The sequence below is a fragment of the Nerophis ophidion genome, linkage group LG17, assembly GCF_033978795.1.
Source record: "Nerophis ophidion isolate RoL-2023_Sa linkage group LG17, RoL_Noph_v1.0, whole genome shotgun sequence".
Taxonomy (NCBI): Eukaryota; Metazoa; Chordata; class Actinopteri; order Syngnathiformes; family Syngnathidae; genus Nerophis; species Nerophis ophidion.
Genome location: NC_084627.1, coordinates 49,236,249 through 49,243,748, shown reverse-complemented (window position 1 = coordinate 49,243,748; position 7,500 = coordinate 49,236,249). Strand labels below are relative to the sequence as shown.

General features: G+C 39.5%; 1 protein-coding gene across 2 annotated transcripts in view; it reads left to right on the top strand.

Annotated features, from left to right (window-relative positions):
• Positions 1-572, top strand: part of LOC133536511 (PHD finger protein 24-like) — a 66,530-nt gene extending 65,958 nt beyond the window's left edge. For both annotated transcript variants that reach the window (XM_061877093.1, XM_061877092.1), the window contains one exon: positions 1-572. This exon is cut by the window's left edge and continues 447 nt beyond it. The gene's annotated coding sequence lies outside the window, so the exon portion shown is untranslated.
• The last annotated feature ends 6,928 nt before the right edge of the window (positions 573-7,500 follow it).

The following is a 7,500-nucleotide window of genomic DNA, read 5'->3' as shown; positions in this document are numbered from 1 at the left end:
TTGTTCATCACAGCACACAGAGGCACACGCAAAATCCATTTCAGCTCAGCCGGAAAGTTATTCCGGGAGGACACAAACCTTGCAGGCAAGAAAGCGTTCAGTATATCAAACAGAAATATATGTAATAGAGCTGCTATATAAACTAGTCTAATTTATTATAATGCATTACAAATCTGTATTTATTCCTGTATATTCCAGCGTATCCTCTCACTACCCGACTAAATCTTCGTAGTTTTTTTTTCCAGATGTAGTGTGAATAAGGACGTGACCCTGTCGGTGACATGTATATAATGCCATATAATGCGTTGCCGCAATCCCCTTGACACACTGAAAACATCGGCCATGATAATTTGCTGCGAGAATGCAACCGGGTGTTGTTGAGATGAAGATTCTATGATGTTTCTACAAAGGTTTGTGCGCATAACAACTAGAGCTTCATGTATGTGTGTATGCCACGTGATTGCGTTTTTAAGAACCGGGTTCTCTCTGTGAATAATTTATGGTGTGACATGGAACCTGATCATGTGAGGGATATGTCACAGTGTTGAAATAAATGCATGGCATTAACTCTCCCGGAGGCTCTTGTGTTTCTGTGTGTGCTCCGGTTTCATGACTAAAACACGGGAAACTAGCACAATGCTTAAAATAAAAACCGTCACACGTGACTATGTGTTCTAATAACTTTGTACTATTAGTGGGAGTGTTGCGTGTGATTTACTAAGAATGTGTGCGGAATTAAAAAGTGGTGCAGACCGCCTTATTTAAATAAGTATTTTGCATGTCCAAAACCAGTGAAGTTGGCACGTTGTGTAAATGGTAAATAAAAACAGAATACAATGATTTGCAAATCCTTTTCAACATATATTCAATTGAATTGACTGCAAAGACGAGATATTGTTATGGTTTAAACAGGGGAGATGACGGCAGACTGACACCAGGCGGCAGTAATGTCCAAAGATTTATTTATATATATATATATATATATATATATATATATAATAAAACAATGGAAAATAAACTAAGGAAATGGAGTGTGAACTAGATCCAAAAAGGGAATGAGTGACAGACTATGTGAAGTATTTAGCTGAGGTGTGTGTTACCAAATGTTGTAAAGAGACGAAAGAACAAGGAAGTCCGTGGGGCAGACAGAAGATCCAGGGCGAACAAGAGGCGTCAAGAGGAACGTGTCCAAGCGGGAGGTCGAGAATCCAAAAGGGCAGTCTGGAAGGCAAGGGGAACAACGGGGGATCACAGGAGAACACAGGGAGCGCTGCAGGAAGACAACAGGAACATCAGACCCAACGGAAACACGGAAGTCGCAGGGGAAGAGCGAGTACGCGGGATGGAAGCCAGATACGGGATGCTTACACAGGTAAAGAAGACTATACCCCGGTGAGCGATGGCAGGTAGTCCAGGCTTAAGAAGGCAGATCGCTCATCAAGGACAGGTGTGTTGATTGCTGGAAAATGATTGCACCTGGTGGCTACTGCAGGGCGGAGTCGCGCATGGTGCGTCCTTTGATGTGCGCGCCCGTGGGTGTGTGCCAAGGTGCGCACAGACGGATGAGTAGTCTGAGCCGTAACAGATATATAACGTTCGAACTAGTAAACTTTGTTATTTTTGCAAATATTACCTCGTTTGGAATTTGATGCCTGCAACAATGTTTTCAAAAACCTGGCACAAATGGCAAAAAAGACTGAGAAAGTTAAGGAATGCTCATCAAACACTTATTTGGAACAGGCTAATTGGGAATAGGTAAGTGCCATGATTGGGTATAAAAGCAGCTTCCGTAAAATTCTCAGTCATTCACAAACAAGGATGGGCCGAGGGTCACCACTTTGTCAACACATGCAGGAGCAAAGTGTCGAACAGTTTAAGAACATTTCTCAACGAACTATTGTAAGGAAATTAGGGATTTCACCATCTACGGTCCTGAATATCATCATAAGGTTCGTAGAATCTGGAGAAATCACTGCACGTAAGTGGCAAGGCTGAAAACCAACATTGAATGCCTGTGACCTTCGATCCATCAGGCGGTACTGCATCAAAAAATCAGTTTCCTCAGTTCCCAAACGTTTACTGAGTGTTGTTAAAAGGAAAGGCCATGTAACTCAGTGGTAAAAATGCCCCTTGTGACAACTGTTTTGCAATGTGTTGCTGCCATTAAATTCTAAGTTTGTCAGTTCGAACATTAAATATCTTGTCTTTGCAGTGTTTAATTGGTCTCAGTCTGAATTGAACTTGTCAAGAATTAAAAAATGCGATCAAACGTCTGCTTCCAATGTTCAATTCTGCCGATAGAGCCCCTAAAAAAACATCCAAACCCCTCCTTTAAGGTTTTATATACATGCTGTAATTATATATTTAATGTAGTAACGAGCACATTTATAGTTTTTACATATTTTGATCATTCTAACCATTAATTTCTAAAACGCATCACAATGTTTGTTTGTTTTTTTTCTTCATCACTGATTATTACTCACTGCAGACTTCATGAGAGCCAAAATACATAATAAAACATCACTTACTGTATAATGTCTGCTGTCATTAGGATGCAGACTGCTTGGATGTTTATATATTCCCGTTTAGATTAAAAAATTCTCATAATCCTCGCGAAGAAACGGGGGGTTACGAGACTGGGGGTCTTGGCCGTCAGTTCCAGGTCCGAAACGGCTGTCAAAGTGTCCCGACTTCTCGGATTATATTCTCAGCCATTTTTTTTTTTCAAGTGAGAGGCATGATTTATGATGTAAAATAAACTTACAGGGAAGCGAGAAAGCATCAGAACACTCGATGATGTACACATAGGTTGTCAGGTTCAAACACTGATGACATCTATTAAACCAGACAAGAAGCAAGGAATTAAACGGAGACAGAATTCAATTCGGCTCAATTTGAGGAGAGACGCCTGGACACTGGACCCTTGTACAGTGTCTTGGCACGCGCTGGCGAAAGATTGTACGCCACCTATTTTTATTCGAACTTTCCCTGATTACATGGCAACAGCTGTTTCTAAGGCACGTGGGTCGTAAACAACGTTGCCTCTGGTCACAGAACAGTTCACAGAAAAGATCGTAAAACAGTTCAAAGAAGCGGTGCCTGGAGGGGAGTCTGGTCCTGCTTCCTCTTCGCTTTTGTAGTTCTTGGGTCAAGACAATATCTTTCTGTTGATTACAATAGATCAGGGGTAGGGAACCTATGGCTCTAGAGCCAGATGTGGCTCTTTTGATGACTGCATCTGGCTCTCAGATAAATCTTAGCTGACATTGCTTAACACGATAAGTAATGAATAATTCCGCTGGTGATCAAAGTGTCAAAAATAACGTTCATGCATTTCAAATCCATCCATCCGGTTTCTACCGCACCTGTTCAAGAAGTCGCATTAATGGTAAGAAGTGTATTATTTATTGTTGGTTAGCTTCAGAATAACAATGTTATTAAAAATAATAACAGACGTATTATACACTAAAAATGTTGGTCTTACTTAAAAATGCACGCATTTAGTTGTATTCAGTCTAAAAAAATATTTTATGGCTCTCACGGAAATACTTTTTAAAATATTTGGCTTGCATGGCTCTCTCTGCCAAAAAGGTTCCCGACCCCTGCAGTAAATGAAAGAAACAGAACACCTTCATGTTGCTTTCCATCCTAAACAGTGGAGTTTTACAAGCCTTCTTCTTGGTAGGTTCACAGACTGCGCCATTCAGAATGGTTTGTCTGCGTCAGCACTTGTAATAACAATATCACTAATACTTGGTTAATAATCAAGTCACCAAATGTAAATGGAATATTGTTGGCGCTTTTTGAACGGTTATTTGTCGCATTTTATGAGCAAAATAGTGGAGTTCCCATTGGCTCTGCTGTAAGGGGATTTTTATTTACGTTTATTTAAAATTTAGAAGGTATTTTTAAAAATCCATCCGTCATAATGATTGTGAATAATAGGCAAAATTCCCACCAAAAATCAGATATTGTAATTTATTAAGATGTAATTCGGGATTTTTCATAATGTGCAATTAAAAAAAAAAAGGTAATTAAATGGCAAAACTGCTACTTTCGCCTTCGTCCCCCTGAACATATCATTATTGACACCAAGAAAAACAACACTATATTTTTAGAACCTTCTTCACAGGGGAAACAATAATCACCTCCAGCAGCTGCACTGTAGAGCCGGCAGCTTTCTAACAAGCTGACACTTATTCTTTGGGTCACAAAAAGTTGTTTCTTTGTCCAACTTTGAAGGGGATTTATGCAATCTACATCTAGAACGCTTCTCGTGGCCAAGAACTCTCTGGACAATAGCTTATCAAAGAATTTGATAACCTAAGATTTGCATACATTTTGCTCCACAGTCATATTTGAGACCCACTTTCCGCATATGTCTGCAAACCATGTTTGTTGAGGAGTGCCCGGTTTGCAAATGAAACCTACACCCTAGCCTTTCAAAAAGTATCATAATTTATATTTTTGAAAATCCATCCATATATCCATTTTCTACCGCTTGTCCCTTTTGGGGTCGCGGGGGGTTGCTGCATTCGGCCAGTCGGTGGGGTACACCCTGGACAAGTCGCCACCTCATCACAGCTTTGTTGAAAATGTACAGCCCTAAAATAACCTATTTTTTCAACAAGTTAATTCTGTAATACAAACTCCATTTCCATTTTCTACCGCTTATTCCCTTTCTAAATAATCCAAATATATATATATATATATATATATATATATATCTCATCAGGAGATTGAGGGAACCCCTCATGAAACAGTTCTGTAGAGATGAAGTAGTCTTGTGATTTTTCCCACACCTACATATTGCGCTCTACCCCGGTATATATATATATATATATATATATATATATATGTGTGTGTGTGTAGGTATGTATGTATGTATATATAAATACATTTATAATTTTCATGGATCAATTTATTTTTGTCTCAGATTAAGACAAAATTTTCCTGTTAATTACAATACATCAAAGAAACAGAATCAATCAATCAATCAATGTTTATTTATATAGCCCCAAATCACAAATGTCTCAAAGGACTGCACAAATCATTACGACTACAACATCCTCGGAAGAACCCACAAAAGGGCAAGGAAAACTCACACCCAGTGGGCAGGGAGAATTCACATCCAGTGGGACGCCAGTGACAATGCTGACTATGAGAAACCTTGGAGAGGACCTCAGATGTGGGCAACCCCCCCCTCTAGGGGACCGAAAGCAATCGAGCGGGTCTAACATGATACTGTGAAAGTTCAATCCATAGTGGCTCCAACACAGCCGCGAGAGTTCAGTTCAAAGCGGATCCAAGACAGCAGCTAGAGTCCCGTTCACAGGAAACCATCCCAAGCGGAGGCTGATCAGCAGCGTAGGGATGTCCCCAACCGATACACAGGCGAGTGGTCCATCCTGGGTCTTGACTCTGGACAGCCAGTACTTCATCCATGGTCATCGGACCGGCCCACCTCCACAAGGGAGGGGGGGACATAGGAGAAAAAAGAAAAGAAGCGGCAGATCAACTGGTCTAAAAAGGAGGTCTATTTAAAGGCTAGAGTATACAGATGAGTTTTAAGGTGAGACTTAAATGCTTCTACTGAGGTAGCATCTCGAACTGTTACCGGGAGGGCATTCCAGAGTACTGGAGCCCGAACGGAAAATGCTTTATATACAACACCTTCATGTCACTTCCCACCCTACACAGTGGAGTTTTACAAGCATTATTCTTGGTAGGATCAAAGACAGCTTTTGTCCTCTTGCCGGGAACTCATGGCAACACAAAGTTTTGGGATACATTAGATACAATTATTCTGACAAAAAACAACCCAGGTTATTAATTGAGGTCATTTTTGACCCGACATGTGTAAGAGTCTTGGTCTTAGCAGGTTGTGCATCCATGGGTTGAGACAATAAAAGACTAATTATTATTCTCATTTGGCCCTCGTCACGCTTCCTGTCCATCTAAGTGGAAACGAGCAATATAAAGTGGCTCTAAAAAAAAAGGGAATAAAATCTGTGGCAGAAGGAGAAGAAGGAACATTTCTTAACAGCAACATCTCTGCTGTGACATCACACATGACTTTTGAAAAATGCTCCGTTCAGACCCAACCTTCAAGTCCATCCTTCCCTGCTGGACACTTCTTTTAATTGAACTCCTCGTTATGTGCCAACGCCCGCAGTTTGCACGCCTCGGCGTCTGGAGGGTGTTGAGGGCCGCCCAGGGGGTCGTCATGATGATGGCGTGAAGGAAGAACTGCTATTACTCGGCAATGGCGGGCGTGGAGGAAAACAAACGGGGACAGAATGTTTGCTTTGGCTGCTAATAAAGCCATCTTCCTCCGACTAAACGGGTATGGGACTGAGTACAGTAATGGTCTGCAGCCCGACTGTTGCGTCAACAACATGTTGCAGCAGACATTTTTATACAGGCTTAACTTGCAAGGAAACAGGAAGCAGTAATTTTTATATTGAATACAGAGCAGTTGCAAAGTAAGATAAATGTGTTTTATTAGATGTGTCCAATAATAGTTGTACTAGTGATTTGCAGATCGATACTGAAATAGAGATACTGACGATACCAGATCTGGATGCTCTAATATATCAATCCTCCAATTAAAATACATTTGATACTTATGTAAAGGGGTGTCTTTTTTTCTTCTTCACATACTGAAAAGTCAAATGCATGTTTTTATTACAAAAAAAAACTAAAAAAAAAAAAGATACTGTGTTAACTATGTACAATGGGTGACCAAGTATGTTATTATTATTAATTAATATGTCTGCTTTTTTTTCTTTACACACCGATAATTTTTGGCTATTTTTTCTTACTTTTTTACTATTGTTTTTTCCCCATGTAACAATTTAATAATAAAACAAAATAACAATAACACGGTTGCTTGACTGCATAACCCGGTGTTTCAAACATTCTGCCTGTACCCAAATATTAATGTTCAGTTACACATTTAACAGTTTGTTGTTGCAATTTTTCAAATGTATTGATAAGTTAGTATTTTTGGATTTTTACTAAAGTTTGTTTACATTTAAAGGATATTTAATTTTTTTTTGAGAGCTTCTAATATTTTAGATCAGGAGTGTCTAAACTTTTTCCAACAAGTATGGGGGTCAATTTTTATATTTTTGACTATATATATATATATATATATATATATATATATATATATACATATATATACACACACAGAGTGTCTGCCCTGAGATCGGTAGGTTGTGAGTTCAAACCCTGGCCGAGTAATCAAGCTTTAAGGGTTGGAATTCGGGGTTAAATCACCAAAATGATTCCCGGGCGCGGCCACCGCTGCTGCCCACTGCTCCCCTCACCTCCCAGGGGGTGATCAAGGGTAAGGGGTCAAATATATATATATATATATACATATATATATATATACAACTTATTTGTGAGCAATTTTAAAACAAAAATATCACCAAAATGTTATATTTTAATACCTTTTATGATAGACAATGGCTTAGGCACAGTGCAAAAATA